General features: G+C 41.7%; 1 protein-coding gene across 4 annotated transcripts in view; it reads left to right on the top strand.

The window, feature by feature from the left end:
- Nucleotides 1-3,411: 3,411 nt before the first annotated feature.
- LOC117433414 (retinoic acid receptor alpha-A) overlaps nt 3,412-22,170 on the top strand; it is a 101,405-nt gene continuing 82,646 nt past the window's right edge. For 3 of the 4 annotated variants that reach the window (XM_059006660.1, XM_059006661.1, XM_059006662.1), the window contains exon 1: nt 3,412-3,721. The gene's annotated coding sequence lies outside the window, so the exon portion shown is untranslated. The remainder of the gene's footprint in view (nt 3,722-22,170) is intronic. The other variant, XM_034055660.3, reaches the window with a different exon arrangement.

The following is a 22,170-nucleotide window of genomic DNA, read 5'->3' as shown; positions in this document are numbered from 1 at the left end:
ACCGCATGTTTTCAGATGCATTAAAACCACGCAAGTTGCTTCTGCTGTCAGGAGCATGACAAATGTGTGGTTTTTTTTTGGTTTTTTTTTTAATAAAGTAAATGGAACGCTCTGCTGATGGTTTTTAGGAGCCGGGTGCGCGGGGTCCAACGAAACAAAACAAAAAAACTGGGGAAAAACAGTTTACGAATCGGCCCTCTGTAATCGCTCACTTTGCTGTTTCAAGAAAAAAGAAAGAAGTGAACGAATGAAAGACAGATCCCAGGGCATGAAGAATGTACAGCCAGTGATAAGATCTGTTCTGCAAGCATATTTCTGTTCTGTACCTTCATCCGACGGAAGAAAGGAGACGCGCAAGAGCAGCTCCTTCAGTGCATGTGCTTTACCAGACACTCCTACACACAGAGATACCCACACACTGCAACACACACACAGAGATACCCACACACTGCAACACACACACAGAGATACCCACACACTGCAACACACACACACAGAGATACCCACACACTGCAACACACACACAGAGATACCCACACACTGCAACACACACACAGAGATACCCACACACTGCAACACACACACAGAGATACCCACACACACTGCAACACACACACACACAGAGATACCCACACACACTGCAACACACACACACAGAGATACCCACACACTGCAACACACACACAGACCCACACACACACAGAGATACCCACACACTGCAACACACACACAGAGATACCCACACACTGCAACACACACACAGAGATACCCACACACTGCAACACACACACAGAGATACCCACACACACTGCAACACACACACACACAGAGATACCCACACACACTGCAACACACACACACAGAGATACCCACACACTGCAACACACACACAGAGATACCCACACACACTGCAACACACACACACACAGAGATACCCACACACACTGCAACACACACACACACACAGAGATACCCACACACACACAGAGATACCCACACACACTGCAACACACACACACACACAGAGATACCCACACACACACAGAGATACCCACACACACTGCAACACACACACACAGAGATACCCACACACACTGCAACACACACACACACACACAGAGATACCCACACACACACAGAGATACCCACACACACTGCAACACACACACACACAGAGATACCCACACACACTGCAACACACACACACACAGATACCCACACACACTGCAACACACACACACAGAGATACCCACACACACTGCAACACACACACACACACTGAGATACCCACACACACTGCAACACACACAGAGATACCCACACACACTGCAACACACACACACAGATACCCACACACACTGCAACACACACACAGAGACCCCCACACACTGCAACACACACACACAGATACCCACACACACTGCAACACACACACAGAGACCCCCACACACTGCAACACACACACACAGAGATACCCACACACACTGCAACACACACACAGAGATACCCACACACACTGCAACAAACACACACACAGATACCCACACACTGCAACACACGCACAGATACCCACACACACACACAGATACACACACACAGATACCCACACACACTGCAACACACACACACACAGAGATACCCACACACACTGCAACACATACACACAGAGATACCCACACACTGCAACACACACACACACTGCAACACACACACAGAGAGATACCCACACACACTGCAACACACACACAGAGAGATACCCACACACACTGCAACACACACACACAGAGATACCCACACACTGCAACACACACACAGAGATACCCACACACACTGCAACACACACACAGAGATACCCACACACACTGCAACACACACACAGAGAGATACCCACACACACTGCAACACACACACAGAGAGATACCCACACACACTGCAACACACACACACACAGATACCCACACACACTGCAACACACACACACAGAGATACCCACACACACTGCAACACACACACACTGCAAGCACGGTTGTATTTCCTGTCTGGATCAGTGAAGTCCTGCATGACGATGTCACGGGAAATTGGTAGACGGGGGCGGGGGGGAGTAGATGTTTGCTTTACGGCGCAGACGCGAATTTCACCGGCGTTACAAAGAACAAACGGCACCGCCCAGGTTTACAATTAATACCGAACCCGGTGATGCAATGTGTGTTTGATACGGGAGATCCAGTGTGGACTTTGACACCAGAAATATATAACCTTATAAAAGTATACATGCAGTAAAAGCACACTAAAGTGTAATACAACACAGTGATAGCATAGGGAAGCATTGTAAAGCACAGAGAGGTCTGGTAAAGCATAGGGAAGCATTGTAAAGCACAGAGAGGTCTGGTAAAGCATAGGGAAGCATTGTAAAGCACAGAGAGGTCTTGTAAAGCATAGGGAAGCATTGTAAAGCACAGAGAGGTCTGGTAAAGCATAAGGAAGCATTGTAAAGCACAGAGAGGTCTGGTAAAGCATAGGGAAGCATTGTAAAGCACAGAGAGGTCTGGTAAAGCATAGGGAAGCATTGTAAAGCACAGAGAGGTATGGTAAAGCATAGGGAAGCATTGTAAAGCACAGAGAGGTCTGGTAAAGCATAGGGAAGCATTGTAAAGCACAGAGAGGTCTGGTAAAGCATAGGGAAGCATTGTAAAGCACAGAGAGGTCTGGTAAAGCATAGGGAAGCATTGTAAAGCACAGAGAGGTCTGGTAAAGCATAGGGAAGCATTGTAAAGCACAGAGAGGTCTGGTAAAACACAGAGAGGTCTGGTAAAGCATAGGGAAGCATTGTAAAGCACAGAGAGGTCTGGTAAAGCATAGGGAAGCATTGTAAAGCACAGAGAGGTCTGGTAAAGCATAGGGAAGCATTGTAAAGCACAGAGAGGTCTGGTAAAACACAGAGAGGTCTGGTAAAGCATAGGGAAGCATTGTAAAGCACAGAGAGGTCTGGTAAAGCATAGGGAAGCATTGTAAAGCACAGAGAGGTCTGGTAAAACACAGAGAGGTCTGGTAAAGCATAGGGAAGCATTGTAAAGCACAGAGAGGTCTGGTAAAGCATAGGCAAGCATTGTAAAGCACAGAGGTATGGTAAAGCATGTTAAGAAACAGACCATGGTAAACTAATCTTTATCAAAGTTTCCCATAGTATATATAATGGTAGTTGTATTTAAGTATATTTTTCCAAAGATAGATGCAAAATGTAATACAATTGAATACATTTTTGACATGTTAGCTAAACATCCAGGCACTTCGCTCTTATGAGTCGGTCGACAAAGAAAAAAAACAAAACATTCGGCCCATGTGGAGTTAACTGGGGGGCGGGGTCAGTCCGTTCTTCCACGCTTATTGGCTGCGCTGTTGGGGGAAAGTCAATCCCGTGCTCAGGCGGGGTCGGGTTTCACTTGGCAGCACGTGATCGCAATGGCTGCTGGTGGTGGTGCTCGTGCTGCTGCATTTGCTCCGCCGCCCTCGCGACTGCCGCAGTAGCTCGCTCTGTCTAACCGTCTCTCCGCGAGCTCAGTCTCTCAGCCGGAGAGGAGAGGAGAGGCAGCGTCAGCCTCCCGCTCTGCCGCTACTAACCAAAAATAAATTAAAAAAAAAAACCCTGCAAAACTTTCACCAGACGAGAGGAGTGGAGAAGAAAACAAGGAGGAAACTTGTAGGAGGAGTCAACAGGTTCCAGGTATTTTTAAACTTGTATTTATTATAATATCGACAGTGTCCGCTACTTTCTCTACATACCAACCGCGGAAAGAGAACGGCGAAGGCGGCTCGTTAGTACAAGGATTGTGTATGGTTTTGGGAATGTCAAGCGTGGAGACGCTTCCCAGTAAAGTAGTTAGTCGTTTTCCTGTGTGTGTCTGTGGTGTGGAGGTACCGGCGTTTCACCGTGACAGCAAAACTGTCAGAATCGCTATGCAGCTGAGTGATTTCAAAGTCAAAGCACTCCTCCCTCTCCCTCAGCATGAGCTTCTCAAGCTGCACAGTTCAGGGTAACTCGGCAATAGTTGACACGGCAAGCTGCTGTTGTCAGACCGCATCTAACTGTCATTACAGCCCTGCCGCTGTACAGCGTGGTGGCGAGTTGTATGTGTAAACTGCTGTATGGCATCGCGTACAAAAAAATTGTTAAGGACCGACATTATTAAAAATAATTTATTTATACCCCAACCCCGTCTCTTCTGTTTTGTGCAGTATCCAACAGTAATCCTAATTATTTTTTTTGGTGTTGGAGGAGGGGGGGGGGGGGGGTAATAATATTTGTCCTTCGTTGAACTTTAGTATTTTAATTTATTTTTTTTGTGTGGGTGAATTATTATTTTATTTTTTTGTATTTTTTCTGCACGTTACCCATGTAGTTCATGAAATGTTATGCATGCATGTCTTTGTTTATGCAAGGTCTTAAAAATTTGCGTTTACCCGCCTAATCTCTGTTAATCCTGGTTGTTTTATTTATTTATTTGTATATTTAACCCAGTTCTGTTGTGTAAGCGACACAGAAAGTTGACCTCGTCCGCTGCTAGTGGATATAAATGAAGGAGAGTGTATTTGAATTTGAACTAAGCTGATTGATTAATCGCTGTCATCACAGGGGGGCTAAATTGTCTGCGCTGGTTGTAAACTTTTCATTATCGCGTGGTCTTAAATGATCGTGTTGCGGGTTTTTTTTTGTTTCCAAAACGCATTGCTGTTTTAACAACTATACTCAAGTTTGCCAAAGAAAATGAAACGCTTTTGGTTTTCAGTGTTTTTTCACAGTCCGTTCAGTATAAGATTTATTCAGTGGTGTGCTTTGGTCATTCAGTCGCACATCTGTATCTCACAACTTTTAATCCTGCTAATGAGCAAATTAATTAATAAGAACTGTCTGGACAGTATTTGTATTTTCCCCCACTGTTTTTATTTTGCCCTTGTGAATGAATCGCTGATCAGAACTTTAGATCGGATTATTTTCATATATACATAAGAACTGCACTAAAGATCCGAGTGGGGATCATTAAAACAGTGATGACATTATGCAGCTGCCAAAAAATAAATAACTAAATAAATTTGGTTTTGATTAAATATTTCTGTTTTCCCTCGAACTAGTTTCCTGCCCTAGGCTTTTTGTCTGCTATAGTATTATCCAACTACAAAACCTGCAATGCACATGCATTGTGCAGTCAGGCCTGTCTGTATATTGGGGATACCTATGGTGTACTCAAGATTATTGGCACTTTCAAATGTGTTTGTAATTTCATGGTTTGTTACAAAAAAAGTTTTACAGAGAAACAGTACTAATGTAAAGTTATTGTTCTCTCCAAACATACCGTGGTGAATTGGGATTCTTCCACCCAAGTCCCTATGCAATAACACTGAGGTTTTATTTTTTATTTTATTTTATTTTGAGTCTTTGGTAGGTAGGAGCTTGTGCAGCTCCAGGGGAAGATGAAGCGAGTCGGTGCAGGAGTGGGGTTCTGTACTCCAGTGGTTAGGAAGCGGAACGAGATTGAGGAAGGGAAGGCTGTGAGTTAAACCCAAGTTACTGGCATGCAGTGTTCTCGCACCTCGAGTGACGGAGTCCCCGGCTGTGAAAAAGGGATGTGGTTGACAAGTCACAGAACTACTCTGGAGGTTGTTTTAGCGCAGTTCACCCCTGCAATGAGTCTTTTGCAGGGAGGTTTTTTTTTATTTAATTTTTTCTGCAAATAATAATGCTTGATAGAACTATTAATTTTTTTTTAAATTTTTTTTTTTTTTCAGAGTTTGTTTACTTCTACTTGTGTAATGTACAGATTTCTGTGGGCAGTTGTACGATTAACAAACTGCAGTCCCATTTACAGGGTTTTGTCTGGTTACAATAAGACAAACGGAGTGTAGCATTTACATTTCTTTTGGTTAAACCACTAAACCTTTGACACTGCAGTGATGACTTGTGTTTGTCTCTTAGAATTAGTTTCCTCGCTCTGAGAGAGGTGCCAGCCTGAGAGATTCGCGTGTTTCGGTAAGCGTGTCACGGCACAGTGCTGCAGGCCTGCATATTTCCAGCCCTGGTGTTAACCAAGGGAGATCACAAACTAAGGTTATGCAAAACTTACTTTCAACACTTCCTTTTAGCTTTCTTTTAAAATGTTGGCAGTGGTGAATTTACTGCTGCTCTTGAAATGCGAGAAGCACTGGACTGGCTGCATATAGGTAGTATGTATGAGGCAATTCAGTGGCATGTTTACTGAATAAAACCAATTTATGTTTAAAAACCTTTTACTTGGTTATGCTAGTAAAATAATTTTGATATTTTTTTTTATACTGCAATGTATTTAATCCCTTAAATAGACACTTCATGAAGCCCAGTAGTCTGAATGGAGCCCATTAGTCTGTGTGTTTTAAGAACTCGTGCGGGTGAGGGAGATCCTGACAAAACTGGTTAGCAAAATCAACAAATGAGCGTAAATAAATAAATGAAGCTCACTTTGCAGAAGCTCTTCCGTGCACTGTTTGAAAAAGGTGTATGCAGAAGAGCAACATCTATCGATCTGAATTGTGAACGGCCAATATGTATAATTGCGTCGGTGCATTTTTTGTTGTTAGTTTTTTCTTTCTTCTCAGTTACTTTCGTAAAGCACTTGCACAGACAGACACAGACAAAAAAAAAAAAAAACACAACCAAAATGCTTGAAAAAAAGTAACAAAAAGCCCAGCTGAGCTGTTCACACGGCTTGTTGGATCGTGAATAACAGGATAGGAGGTATTTATTTAGCGGTGCCAGTGCACCTTTGATCTCCGAGTTCTGATTACAGAGATAAACTTTTCAACCATCCCCTAGTGAAGTCAGAGACGAGGCTGTGTGTGTGTGTGTGTGTGTGTGGTTTGAACGTGAGAAGCAGAGATCTGCTGAAAACCACAGCAGTGACTTGGACCACAGGTTCCCACAGAGAGAAGGAGAGAGATCGGGAACCGAAACTGAGAACTGTATGAGGCATGGCAATGCTGACCGGGGCTCTATGTGATGACCATTCAGGGGTAGACGGTCGTTTGAAACTAGTCCCGTGTCCCCTGTCCCCCAGGTCCTGGGTTTACAGTAAGAACTCCCCTCGGAGGTACATTTTAAAATGGCAAGGTACAGTACAGCAGGTGCCAGGGATTGGAGAGGGAATCGGGCCCCTGCTAGATCTGCTCTGAACCGATCGCTCTTATTGCAGCATGAATCTGTAGGTCTGTTAGGAGTTCGTGTAAATACAAGGGAGGAAATCATTACTTACCAGGGGGCCTGACTGCTCAAAGTCTTGGCTTATGTTCAAGACTGGGTGCAGGCCAGGGCTAGTGTGAGTTTGTAACCCTCTGTTGCTTCCAGGCTCCTTTTTAAATCTGTTATGAAATGATCGGTGTTCAACAGCATTCCATGTCTAACCGCGCAACCTACAGAGACATTGACCTTAACAGTGTCCCTCTGATTTGAGCCAAACTACTATAGATATTAAGATCATAATAAAGTCTGAATTGGCCTATGTAATGGGAGTCTTATTCCCACTCCAATACAGTAGAGTCTAAATAATACAGTACAGTATACATATCTATACACACACACACACATTTTATATATATATATATATATATATATATATTACACACACACACACACTGTGTATATATTATACACACATATTGCATATTATGTGTGTATATAATTACACACACTTCCTTATTGATATTTTTTATAATCTAGCAATCCGCCCCCTGCTATATCTGCCCGGAATTAAGCCGATTTATTCCAGGAGTTATACACCCCGATCAAGTTAATTCCCTACTGGACTGGAAGAGCTCCTGGTTAACCAACCATTAAGGGAAATTGTTTGCTTTAACCAGTTCAGAGCTGGTTTCGCATGGGGTTGATTGCTCGTGTTCGCCAGTGTCCTGAGTCTTTCTCCGATTTCTTTTAGCAGTAAGAGACAGAAGCGCAATGCGGTGTCTCGTGAATGGTGATTCTGCCTTGCTGTACATCCAGTGCTTTCTGCTGCCTAAAAAGCTTATATTCAGGCCGAACTGGAATTAGACAGGTTCCTGTGAGAGCTGAAACAGTTAAGTATCTTCTTTTGCATCACTTTAATGGTATTAAATAGTCTTTGGGAGTCAAAGTACAAGGTGTCCTGTGTTTGCAGTCGAGAGAGCAATTAGGTCAAAGTTAGAGAGCAGTTGAGACTGCCTTGAGTCTTAAAGAGGCAGTGTGCCCTTTTTATTTTATTTTTTTAATTACAGCAGGGAAGAGGGGGGCGGTAGTTTGGATTCTGAGCTGTCTCAGGGTCAGAGTATGTCATAACGAAGGGAAAAAAAAAGGAGACTGAACTGCAAATTGCACTGTAGCGAGTTATCTCAGGAATTTCAGATCAATAAATAGATGGATTGGCCTGTTTGATTTATTTTTTTTATTTAATAGCATGGGATTTATCAAGCATTCGGTATGGTTGGAATTATACATACTTGGAATGCACTAGGACGGGTCTCCAGCCCTGGTCCTGGAGAGCTGCAGGGTCTTAGGGTTTTCATTTCAACCGAGCTCTGTTACATAATTCAACCAATTATTGGCTTAATTAGTCAAGATTAACATGTCCCAGATCTTTAGCCACTGGTGATGTAAAGACACCTATAAAACCTGCAGGATCGGGGATCTCCAAGACCAGGGTTGGAGACCCCTGCACTAGGGTATAATCCAACTGCAGAAATAATCCATTTAAATAATTCTTGAACAGCTATTTTTTTTTAGTAGTAGTACACACTTGACTTACTGTATAAAATTACATGTACATTCCCAATCTGTAAAACATTTATTCACTACGAGCAGTTTTTTGTCAAGATACATTTTTATCATGTACTTTAGTATGTGCGGGAGAATATGATGTGTGTGTGTATACAATTTATTTTATATAGGCTAGTTAAATAAGACTAATAATTCGCTAATTATATGATACAAAGACTTTTCAAATGGCTGCATCACGTCAGTATAATAATATATAAGAATTTATCAATGGTGTTACTAGAAATTGAGGGATAAAATTTTTTTTTTTTTTTAAACGATAATAATAATCTGATGCCTGTCTGGCCCTGCCTATTGTGTTTTTCCACACACAACAATAAGGACATCCACTTCTACAGCGCCTTAACTTGCCAAGACATCCCAAGGCGCTTCAGAAAAAGAAGCACAAAGATTGAATTATCCACCCTGTGGAGCTCCATTACCTATTAAAAGCAGGCGTCCTTCACTGGAGACCCAGATTCGAATCTGACATGCCTCATTATCCTGCAGTGAGCTTCCCGAACTGGTTCTTTCAAAACGTGACCGAGCATCTGCCGAGGTATTTTAAGCTCAGCAGACACTTCTTTAATTTTACGTTTTTTATTATTTACATTGTGTTTTTTTTTTTTTGTTTTTTTTTTAATAGCATCTAAAAAATGATTTTAAGTGTTTCCTCTGGGGTTTGTTAAGACTGACTGGATACCATCCCAGCGCGCTGATTTCTCATACAGTCCGTGTCATCGTCTTCATCTTCATCGTACTCTTTTTTTTTTTTTTTTTTTTGTTGCGATGTCATTATTATCTCGGCTCTGTTGCCGTGGGAACGTCACCATGTTCGTGGATGGATTGTCATTCCGGCTGAAGGAATGTTATTTATTTTTTACAAAAAATTAATTCTTGTTTAATGAGCTCTCACCAGACTCTCCCACTATATGGTAGCAAGTATCACTGTAGCTTGTACATCTTCTAATCATTTCAGTAACATGAGAAAAAGTATCACTTAATCGCAGATAACTTGCCAACTCTCTGTCTGTCTCTCTTGAAATTTGACTGTGTATATGTTTATTTTCCTGGGGCTGATATCAGCAGGCTGCATTGCCTTTCAGGACTCTCATAATGAATGGCTTCCATTCCATTTTAGTTCATTTTCCCTGGCCCAGTGTCATTACGTTTGACAGATGATACGTTCCTCCCTTTGAAACGGCAATCTTAAGCACATTGTCATTGAAAATCTGATCTCCTCTCCCCTTCTCCCCCAGCACCCTGGGATACACTCTTAATATTCCTGTTTAAATGGGATCTAGAGGCTGTGGATTTAACCCTTAAAGTGCATGCCAGTTGTAGAGTTTTGCAACAGCTGTATAGAAAACTGCAGTTCACTCCCTGAAGATCTGCTGTATGTTTCCTGGCATCTGCGTTTAGGACTCGAGATGTAGATCAACAACAGTGACCAATACCCTGAGAGGGGGGAATTAACCTTGAACAAAGGCAGGATTAAACTTTAAGTAATGTATTTCCTAAGCCTACACTGACTGCCTCTTGGAGAAAGTATATGTGTGTACTGTTTTTATATGTAGAGGTTTGTGGACCCTGTTTACTTCAGTAATAAAATTAGACAAACTGTTTAGATTTTTTTTTTTTACACCCCTGTAAATTCTAACACTGTTGGTAGACTAAAAATGCTAAATCTATTTTGCTGATATTCCTAGAACGGCGTGTTTGTTAAACAGTGGAGATTGCTCACAGATTGTTTTTTTTTTTTTTAATATAAAGTCATCCATCTGTTCGAACCCCTTCAGGGCCTGTGTGTCCTGTCCTCCAGTTCTGTCTATTGGAGTGACACAGACTCTCTTGGATGGTTCAGAGGAGGGATAATGACCCAGAACTGTGAGCCTTGCACTGGCTGACAGGCAAGGCTGCTTCCAGTATCCTCAGCATTCTCACCCGGTCCGCAAGCCAAGTGCCCTGGGAGTTGAGCACTCTGTCCTTGAGGTCAGCACCAACAAAGTGAATTTGAGGGAGCTAAACTAAGGTAATTTGACGTCAGAGCCAACCTAATGAGGCAAATCCATTCTCTTACGTCTTATAATAAGCACGTTAGCAATATTATCACCCCCCCCCCCCCCCATTTTTTAAAGGAGTGTTAATGTTTTTATTACCTTTTGGCAACGTGATCTTTTGGGGTTTGATGATATTTTTGTTTGCTTGTTTTTTGTTTTTTTCTTCCATTAGCTAGAGTTGAAGCCACAGGTTTGGTGAGATGCGGGTTCATGCACATGCTTTCTAATCCAATCTCTATGCATTCACCCGACCCCTGTCCCCTTCCCAGTAGAACTGGTATAGGTTTAAAGTCTTTGATGGAGGATCATAAGATATCCTCTGATCTTTATGATGAGGAATAAGCTCTCCCACTTCAACTGGTTATCCAGAATCTCATTAGACTGGTTTCATCATCTAACCTGAAAGAGGCAGTGCTCCAGATTGAAGAGAGCATGCAATGAAAAATAACGTAAACATAAGAGAAAATGGGTGGGTGGGAAGAGAGAGATCGAGACACAGAACAATGATAAACAACTTTAATAAAAAGAAAGAGACTGAGAGAGACACACAGAGATGCAGATTGAAGACAGACGGAAAGAGACAGAGCGTGCAATGATAAATAACTTAAAAAAAATAATAGGAAAGAGATGAGAGTCTGAGGCAGGGGGGTCCGTTATTAGAACCAGAATGCAACGATAAATATCTTTAAAAGGAGAGTGGGGGGGTTTGGGTTGTGTCAGAGTCTTGTGTTTGTTTATTAAGTCATAGTTTTCTATCGGTTTACCCGGCTCTGAAGAGTTTAATCCTCGGGAGATGTCCCTTGTTGATTTTACAGCACGGTTACACAAGGGGCACTAAGGAAGTCTGAAATCTAATCCCAGATAACCGTTTGCCTGCGCACTGAGAGGCAGACAGCCCATACAGAATAGTTTGAAAATGAATTATAGAATCGTGACGCATTACCCTGCAGAAACCCTAGGAGAAGAGCACAGGCAACAAGTACTGGACAGAGCAAATCTCAGTGTGATGGCATACTGATACTGACCTGATATGTGTGGTACTGAAATGGATTACCAGCAGTGTGCCTTGGGCCATTTTTCAACCCCCTTTATTTTTTTTATTTTTTTTATTAAAACTGGTATGAAGCATAGTCTCCCTTCTGACTAATACTGTTGCTTGCCAAAATATACAAAATGTATTTACTGCCATGTTTGCTGTATAAATTACATTGTCTCTCAAAGTCCAGGCAGGCAGTGTAAATTCACTGTCGTGTTGGGCATGTAAAAATCTGGATCTGGCATGGAAAGGTTTTGTGCCTGGTGGGCAGAGGCTTCTTGGGGACGTGTTTTTAACATTGGGTCATAGCCACGTGGTGCCAGTGAGGGCATGTCAAAACATGAACTGTGAACCTCATTCTCCCAGTGGCAGCCTCATTCTCCCAGTGGCAGCCTCATTTCATTGTTGGTGCACCAGAGTACCGTTGCATTGCCGGCGAAGAGTTTCATTTTAGGATATGAAGTATGTAGTCAAAAAATAAATACAAAGTAACACTGGCAGCTAAACATTAACTGTGGCCGGCAAATATTTACGCAAGTCACATGGTCTCTGAATTTATGCCGCTTAAAATCCTGTGGGCTCTAATAAAATCAACATGCTGGACACAAAGTGTACCACAAAGCATTAACATTTATATTATATTAACCACCCTGCTCTGAAACTTCCCTATTTCACCAAATCCAGCTTTTCTAACTGTGTATGAAACTGTACAGTATCTCGCGGAAGACATTGAGAAAGACTTTGTCAATTTTAATAAGTTTCTTTTTAATATTGCTACATGTGCCATGTTTTGGATGTTTTACACACACCTGTCCACTTGCTTCATTAAAACTAAACTGTACCGTTTATAGTGTACACTTATTTACTGTGCCAAATAATAAAAAAAAAAAAAAAATGTAGGTACCGCCTCACTCAGAAACTGTGATTAAAATCTGCTGAAAGTGTGCTTATCCTGTTTAGTAATATACAAAATACAGAATGTATCTGTCAAAGTAACAACGAATCAAATTAATAGCAAAGTGTTGAATACAATTCAGTGGGGTCTATTCTTAACAGTGCCGGATCTGTTAAAATATATTAATAAAAAAAATATCTCTTGTGCGCGAGTCTCTTAGTGTTTTGTATTTAGAAGTAAGTCAGATGACAGGTTTTGTCCTTTATTCAATATTGGTTGTGGTATTTAGATCCGGCACGGTGTATAGACTTATTGAATACACCCCAGTGGCTTATACCTGACTCTCTTGTTTGGTTGAAATGTTGAGTGAATGGCTAAACGGTACACGTATTAACTTGATCCCTCTATTGCTTACCTGTCAGCCTGCCTCAGGGATGGTAATGAGACTCCTGTTGCACAGCAGTTTTACTCATTCCAGGTTTTACTACCAGCTTGTCAGCTGGTAGTAAAAGGTAAGAATCTTGTGTGTCTTCTTAAACTCAGTAAAAGCAGGAGTGGACCGAACTGCAATGCAATAGGATTTGTCTTTCCATCGCTGCACCAGTTTGTGTTTCTGCTTGTTTGAACAGTAAGGTGATCAGGGTAGTCGGCTATTTTAAAAAGACCTAATGGGCTGTTTCAGCATTTAAAAAAAAAAAAAAAAAAAAAAAAAAGTGTTTGCAGACATGACTCACAAATTCTCGGAAATGTTTTTTTTATTTTATATGTGCTTGCTAAGCAGATTTTTACAGTACACAAAAGCCTTGTAAAGTTATTATTTTAATAAAAAAATATATATATCTGTCGCTTGAAGTAGCCGTCCTTCCTTCTGTAGTATAGTTCAAACAACCCCCTACACAAAAAGGGTTTAAACTATGATGTGCAGATTTACAGCCTAAACATTTCTGTCTTTTTAATTTCATTCATAGCTGTAAAACATTCAATAGTGGGATATATAGTAACAATCCTAATTCAGTTCGATGGCAAATGTTTAGTCTTTCTCAGTATCTTCAGAAAGCCAAAACGTTGGCAATAGACTTTTCTGTCAGTGTTACTACATAAGAACATCAGAACATAAGAAAGTTTATAAACGAGAGGAGGCCCCATTCAGCCCATCTTGCTCGTTTGGTTGTTAGTAGCTTATTGATCCCAGAATCTCATCAAGCAGCTTCTTGAAGGATCCCAGGGTGTCAGCTTCAACAACATTACTGGGGAGTTGGTTCCAGACCCTCACAATTCTCTGTGTAAAAAAGTGCCTCCTATTTTCTGTTCTGAATGCCCCTTTATCTAATCTCCATTTGTGACCCCTGGTCCTTGTTTCTTTTTTCAGGTCAAAAAAGTCCCCTGGGTCGACATTGCCTATACCTTTTAGGATTTTGAATGCTTGAATCAGTACATATACCACCATTGAGTGGTGTTTAACTTATTTTCAGTCCTGAATTGTGTCGAGCTGAAGAATAAACAACTTTTATTGAGTATATACGAGAACAGGACACTTTAATTATTATTATTATTATTATTATTATTATTATTATTATTATTATTTTTAACATATATTTATACACAGCCTCAGACTGGGATTCCCATGAGGTTCCAACGTGATTTCCGATGACATACGTTGCAATATGGCGCTAGGAGCAGGACTGAAAACATTTGTCATTGAGCTTCCCATTTGAGTGTTTCTTGGAAATACCTTTAAAACAAAAGGTAGACGTGCCTCGAATAGAGCCGCTGGTAATTTCTGTTGCTGTAGTGTGACCTGGACCCCTGCCTCCAAGTCCCAGCGCAACACTACAGTACCTGTAACCTCACAGCAGCCAGGTCGACAGTTGAACTGTGGCTGCCCTGTCTCTTCTCAGGGTGGCATCTTTTTATTATTTCCCAGCAAGACTTACTGCTTGCATACTTTCATAATCAGTCAGTTTGATCGCGGTTGACAACCGAGGTACAGGAAACAAAACCAGGTTTGGCAGACACTATGTGTGAGACTGAGAGAGTCTTTGCATGACAATGTGTTTGCGTCTGTCTGTGTGCCTGTGTCGGTGTGTACACACCTGTTTTTTTAAAACTGAGAAATGTGGTTGTCTCATTGTGTGTGTCCTGTCTGAGTGTCTGTGTGCGATTTTTGTATCCTAACTGCCTGTTTGATTGTGCATCTCTGCCTATTTATCTGTGTGTGTATTTGTCCAGGTGTTTGTTTCTGTCTGTTACTATATCTTTGTGTGTATATGCATGTATGGCTCTGTCTGTCTGTATCTTTAAAACAATGCAAGTCCTCCGGGCAATCCAGTGAGCTCCCGCGTGGCTCTCAGCCTTTGACCCTTAAACATCAAATCTTTTTAATACGAGCGCGTGACGCGCCTCACAGGCTTGGCTTTTACTAACTCGACCTCCACCCACTCGGCTTGTTTTCCTGTTCATTTGTTTACCCTTACTAGTTGCTCAATAACTTTTACAAAAAAAAAAAACTTCCTTCATTCTAATGTTTGCCTTTCAATTTTGAGGAAAACGTCACCGCTCGGTAATGAAAGTTTGTAAGCACTTTAAAAAAATAATAAATAAGTTCTCTTTCTGCCCCTTTTTCATTTCATTTATGGCGTAAATAGCAGTACTGCCCCTCCACACAGACGCAACATGCACCACAGTAACTGCCATGAACCTTTACAAGCAGGAAATGGAAGCAACTGCCAATTGAGCACCTTCTGTCAGCCCTCTATCAGTCTGTCATATCTGTTGTCTTGAGGACCCATAGTGTACCTCTGTGTGTGTGTTTTGACGCTGTCGTATTCATAAAGCATTTACCGCTGTGCTGAGTTTGCACACTATTTGCAGAACTTAAATGCAAGCTGCTGCTGTTAAACAGAACTAGCAAGCCACAACCAAGGTGCACACAGGAGCTTTCAAATGAACATCCAGAGTTATTTTCATTTGAAGCTTTTTAACATAAAAGAAATGGTGTTAACTTAGCACGGTGGTAAATGCTTTGTGAATATGGCTTTGTTAATGGTTGCCCCGGACTGTGCTCTGCAGGCTCTTTGTGTCGATGCCTGCCACTCTGGTGTGAAAGGGTTAACAGCTCACAGGAAGTGGACACCGCACTGCCTGCATCTCACCCCTAAACAGGAAGAGACGGGGCCAAGGCAGGAAGCAGGGTCAGAGGTTAGCCTGGGCCTTCACGCGAGGTGTGTGATCCTGAGAATGATGAGAGAATATACACCGGGTATCCTGTAGAGGGGGAGAGGGGCTTTGGCATAGAGCAGACCTGCTAGGGCAGTGCTGAGATATGAGCACTGCAGTAACAGCACATTCACTGGCATTCTTAATATCTATTATTATTATTGTGAGGCGTGTTGGATTCTGTTTACTTAAATGTTTAAACTCGTAAGAACCTAACAGACAGATTTAAATGCCAATCAGAAAAACTAAAAGATTTCCAATAGTGCTTTTACTTCATTATAAAGTAAAATGATATTATATTACAGTATATTACTACGGGAACAATGAGGCTACTGTATGTTCATGAGATGGCATTGGAGATAAATATTTAAATAAGCGGTGAATATGGGAAGGGGGAGGGGGGGGTAGGTTGAATAAAAAATTACGCCTAGCCTTGCACTGTACAGCATGTGTACCTCTGTATATACTGCAGCTAACATCCAGAATTGACATGCGCATTTAGAAAAGTGAAGAACAATTTGTCTGTGTCTTTCACATTTTGTGTGTGTGTGTGCTGTGCGTAGCCACAATAGTAGGGTTATTTCCAGGTATGTAACGGTATAACACTCTATTGAACTCTCTTAGCTTTTCAATGTTTGAGCCTGTGAGACTGCCTTGTTAATTTCTCTCTCTCTCTCTCTCTCTCTCTCTCTCTCTCTCTCTCTCTCTCTCTGTATGGGTATTTCCCATTCCATGTGATATTTTGCTGAGATGGTAAACTCATAGATAAGCTTTTTATAATGAACCAGTGTTGATGATGATGATAATGGTGGCGGTGGTGGCTGCTGTATAAATAGGGTGCTGTTGTGAGAGCAGAGATGAGAGCTCGTTAGGGCAGTGGGGTCTAACAGGTCCCAGGTTTCCATGAGCAATCCACGAGTCGTTGGTGAAGTGATGGCTTGCTTCCTCTACGCTGAAGAGCTGGAAAGAGGAAGCTGCTGCAGGGCAGGCAGGCAGTGCCAGTCAGGGACTCTTCAAGAGTGTAGACATGGGTGCTCCCAAGTGGTGCATCCAGTAAAAGCGTTCCGCGTGGCGTGCAGGATGCGCCCTATAGCCTGGAGATCGCGGGTTCGAATCCAGGCTATGTCACTGCCGACCGTGACCAGGGGTTCCTAGGGGGCGGCGCACAATTGGCTGAGCGCCGCCCGTGTAGGGAGGGATTAGGTCGGCAGGGGAATCCACGGTTCACCGCGCAGCAGCGACCCCTGTGGCTGATAGGGCGTCTGCGGGTCTGCAGTGGAGCCATTCAGATCTGGTTGTCCACCGGCACTATAGGTCTGGTGGCTTCGCTGTGGATCTGCAGTGCGAAAAAGGAACGCGTTTTGGAGGACGCGTGTTGCAGCCTCCGTTTCCCGAGTCGCCGGGGGGTTGCAGCGGTGAACCGGGATACAAATAATAATTGGGCATTCCAAATGGGGGGGGGGGGGGGGGGGGGGGGAACAGGGTAAAAACCATTGCCGATGACTGACTAAAAAAAAAAGAGAGAAGTGCAGTTCAGACATGTCTTCCAGGATTCCAGCAGTTTCCAAATGTCCCTCGTTTCAATAGATCAAACTGGGCCCTGCTTAAAAGAACTGTCCTGTAGGGCTTGACTGTCGTGATTGTGAATACGCACAGACACAATGACAAAGATTACCCTTTCACACTCATACTTTAACACTTTCACACTTTAACACTCACAGGCACAACACAGACCGTCTCTCTCTCTCACACACACACACACACACACACACACGATGTACACTTGCACTGAGATATGACACTAACCTTCACACGTTGAGTCTCTTTGCCCCGAAAGCAGGATTCATGCCAGTTCAGTCTGCATTCAGATCCCTCTTGGGGATATAAAGTGTCAGTAATAAGATGTCTGGCTGGTAAAGGTATGGATTTGTGTCCTGAAGCACGCACAATAACTTCATTATAATTCAATGGGATGTTAATGCTCTTGCTCAGAAGTAATTACATTTGATATCCTGCCACTTAACTGCAATGTGCCACCGCTGCTCTGTGCATTGTCTGTAAGGCAAAACCTGCTTCTAGTTTTACCTGCTTGCTGTGTAACCTGACTGCTGTGACTTTTTATGACTCAAGAGCTTTATAAAGCGTTTGCAATGCCTGTCAGCCTCTGGGACAGGGCTGAAAATGAGATAATGTTGCAGCATCCATCTCTCCCTCAATAGGATTATCCCTGTGAGCAAAAACTCCGTTTTTTTTTTTTTTTTTTTTTTTTTTGGAACCACATAAATAAAACCTGCTGCTGTTTTTGTGGATTTCCCGTGTGCTTGTTTGGTTCCCCACTGCGTATCTATTTATCTGCTTTTAGCGTTTTCAATTGTTTAAATTGTTTTTAACTCTCTTTGGATGGATTTAGTTTTGCATGCATGTAATTACTGTAGACGTGTTTTGTTAAAGAAACCAGTCAATAACAGTTTCCTGTAAATTTAATAAATATTTTTTTAATAGAATTTGTTAATGAGGGTCAATTTTGATATAGCTTCAGTGCATGTGTGCTGTATAAGGCATTTGGCTAGGACTTGCTGTAAACCACAGTGTTACCCGAGTGTAACTGACCCGTGGCTCCCCCCCCCCCCCCCCCCCCACATCTCCGCTCCCTTCCTCTTGTCTCAGGGAGGGGATCTGCTCACTGAATCACCATCCCTTTTTGGGACTCATTTATAAAAAGGGCGTTTTGCTAAAGTGCACTCTGCAGTTCCTTTTTGGGTCTGAGCCTGACAGGATCTTGGCAGCAGGAAATATAAACAATCTCTCTCTGGCGTTTCTTAACCGTGCTGCAGCATCTCTCCCTGTTCACATACTGTACAGCACTACATTAAAGAGCCCTGCAGACTGAACAATCACTTGCAGTTACGCATTTGTTGAAAATCCAGCACCTCTATTACTCTGTATACAGATCCCATGTCTGGAAAACACAATTCTATTTAAAAAAAACAAAACATCATTTATGTTTAATAGAGTACGGTTGGGCTGTTGTGATTAACAGGTTAATGCGTTGTTTGTATGGAGTCTCTTTTATTATGAGGCATTATTTCATATAGTTTGAGCAGCTCAGTTTCTCTTTGCAGCTCTCTCTGTGTCTCCCCTGAACTGCAGGAGATGACATCTCTTGTATAACACCCTCCACACAGCGCATTCATTTGTAGTACAGTACACTACAGTGGCTGCACATTGTTAAATCGATACAGGGAGCTTATTAGCACTGGGGATCCGTTTTGGAAAAGTGTAACGTACTGAGAAACCTGGCATTTACCATATCTGATTTCATGAGATCTGGTAAATGTGTTGGCTTGTTTCTAATAGTTTGAATGCCTCATTTTTTAAAATTTATTTTTTTTATTGTGTTCTGTTAAACGAATGCATGTTCTGCAGTGCTGTGATGGTCCAAGGACTATAGAAGCACTGGAATGTACAGTTTTGTTTTTGCAAAGCCTTTTCACCCCATTTAACCTAGACTGAGAAACAGAGAGGGAGGGAAGGTCCTCATTGGTGAAGTTTTGTCCCCCTCCCCACCCTTACCCACCTGCCAGTGGTAATTAAAGACACCTGCTGGGAATGTGTGAGGGGAGTAGCTGATACATTTTTTTTTTTGGGGGGGGGGGGGGGGGGCGGGGGTTAAATCCTTGATGAAAGAGTAGAACAGTGTGGTAATCCATAAATGAGCACAGCAAATTTTAGATGAAGTATTGTCAAAACCATGGCAAAGCACTGCGAATGCATGGGGAAAAGCATGTTAACTGCAGAACTGTGAAATTTACCATCATGAAAAAATAACGATAATGCTCCTTGAAATGTGCGTTTAGGGTGATGACATTTCAACCGGCCGTTTTTTTCTTTTCGAACTTGTTTGTGTTGGTATTGCTCACACTTGGTACTGGGAATGTATGGAACAGGAGGAGGTGCCCGTTCTGGTGTAGTGATGGCTGCATCTTTGCAGTCACTGCCTGCCAATTTGATTTAAACTTTGCATGGTCTCCTGCAGAGATTGAAACAGGACACACAAACTGCATAGCACTTGAGTTTGATCCCATTCCAGATCTTAGTCATCCACTCCTGAGCTTGTGAAGTGCCCAAACACCTTGCATTTGTTCTTTATGTCAACCTTATATACATACATACAGGGTTAGAAAAATTAATCTGATGAGGACTAGTTGATGTCTGTGTCTCAGCAGTCCTCTGGGCGAATACTTAAAACAAATGCACACATATACTCTCACCTTCAGTCTTGCGTTAAAAAAATGCAGGGAAGTCAGTTTTTTAACGGGGTGTAGCAGTGGTGAATAAGCATTCACAAATAATGTTTGGAAAACAGTCACTCGGAACTGAAACCTCCCTTCATCTCCCCTGCAATGCCAACCCCAGTTCATGACATTTACGTCTGTGTTCTCCCTCTGCGTGGGATGCAAAGTTTATCGTTTTGAATTCTAACGAGGTCAAACAATAGGCCACGTTTTACTAAACGTTTTAGAACTAATAAACAAACAATTACCACAGTAAACATTACTACAACGTAGTATGCTGCTTAAAACATAATCACAATATATTCATAAAGTTTAGTTCTTATCTATAAACAACAACATGTTTAAAGCTTGGGACTCGATGTCTGTAGCTTGGTGTTTTACATTATCTTCAACATATTTTAAGTGATTTGGAAAGTGAAATTACTTTTTTCAAACACATTTTTCTTTATACCAATACAGTACTGCTGAGCGGTAATCAGTTTGTTTGAAAAGCAGGCTTTAATCATTGATAATAGGTGCACAGGCGGTGATTCCGTGAGCGCTCCAGGGCTCAAGCACCAATGGGGGAAAATAAGGTCCTGCACAGTGCAAATAAATCACCTGTTCTGTCAAGTTATTGTGTGGATGCTTCACAAGCAGAACTGTTATTGCAGCATTTAAAAATATAAAATCCATTTATACAAAGTCTCCCAGCTTTCTTGAAAATATCTGCGATTCCCTCGTTTTTCTTTTGTGTTTGTTGTGCTCTAATTAGTATCGATGGTAGATTCAGCGTCCGTCAGTTCTGGCAGATTCTACTGTACTTGCTGAAGCGATTTTCTCCCACTGCTAATTAAAACAAACAAAAAAGCCACCTAGCTAACAATTTCATCCCGAGGGCTACAGTGAAACGCACAGTCTTTAAATTGGGACTTTAGTGAAGGCCATGTAAGTACATTAATTATTGTAGATAGTAATTCATAGGCAGCCAGCAGGCCAGCCAGCAGTTTTGTAAATAGCAACACATATAATGAACAATAAAATAAATGTTTTACTTGTGTCATCGGTGTCAGTTCCAGGCGGAGCCTCATGGTCGGCAAGGTGACACAGCTGAGAGACTTTTCCTCTGTCGTCCCGTCTGGTGCTGTCAGTGTCAGTTTCTCAGCACACAGTAACGAGGTGCAAACAGGTGATTGATCGATCTGTATGAGCATTTACAAAGGCGCTTTGTTAAAAAAAAAATGTAAATCTAAATTTATAACAGTGTTTATTTTTTAGCAAAATAAAATCTAAGCCTATTTTTAGGGACCCCAACTGTTGTTGATTCCAACATTTATTTATATATATATATATATATATATATATATATATATATATATATATATATATATATATATATTATATATATTATATATATATAATATATATATATATATATATATATATATATAATATATATATATATATATATATATATATATATATATTATATGGGAGTGTTCTTGCTATACCCCTGTGTAGTTAAAGGTTGTAACTGTGGTACCATTCTTAAACTGGCACGGCTCGACTCACAGCTGAGTTGATTTATTTATTTTTACACATTTATTTTTTCGATGAACGCTCATGCTTCTTATTTCCCTGGCAGAGAACACCCATACTGGGCTAATTTTGGATAGTGAAACTTAGTCAAACTGGTCAGATTCCCACCAGTTCTTTTTTTTTGTTTGTTTGTTAGTTTTATCATAATGATGTGTCTGCGTGTAGTCTCCTTCGTTGTCTGAGTAGCTGAATTGAAAGTTTCAGTTGTGGTTGCTTTGTGGGTTTGAGGAAGCTTTGCATTGGGTCTGACTGTACCTAACCAACTGATAAACAGCAGGGTCTGG

Source organism: Acipenser ruthenus, chromosome 33 (assembly GCF_902713425.1).
Source record: "Acipenser ruthenus chromosome 33, fAciRut3.2 maternal haplotype, whole genome shotgun sequence".
In the NCBI taxonomy this organism is placed as follows: Eukaryota; Metazoa; Chordata; class Actinopteri; order Acipenseriformes; family Acipenseridae; genus Acipenser; species Acipenser ruthenus.
Note: the sequence above shows the minus strand (reverse complement) of the source record. Positions and strands in the feature narration are given on the sequence as shown.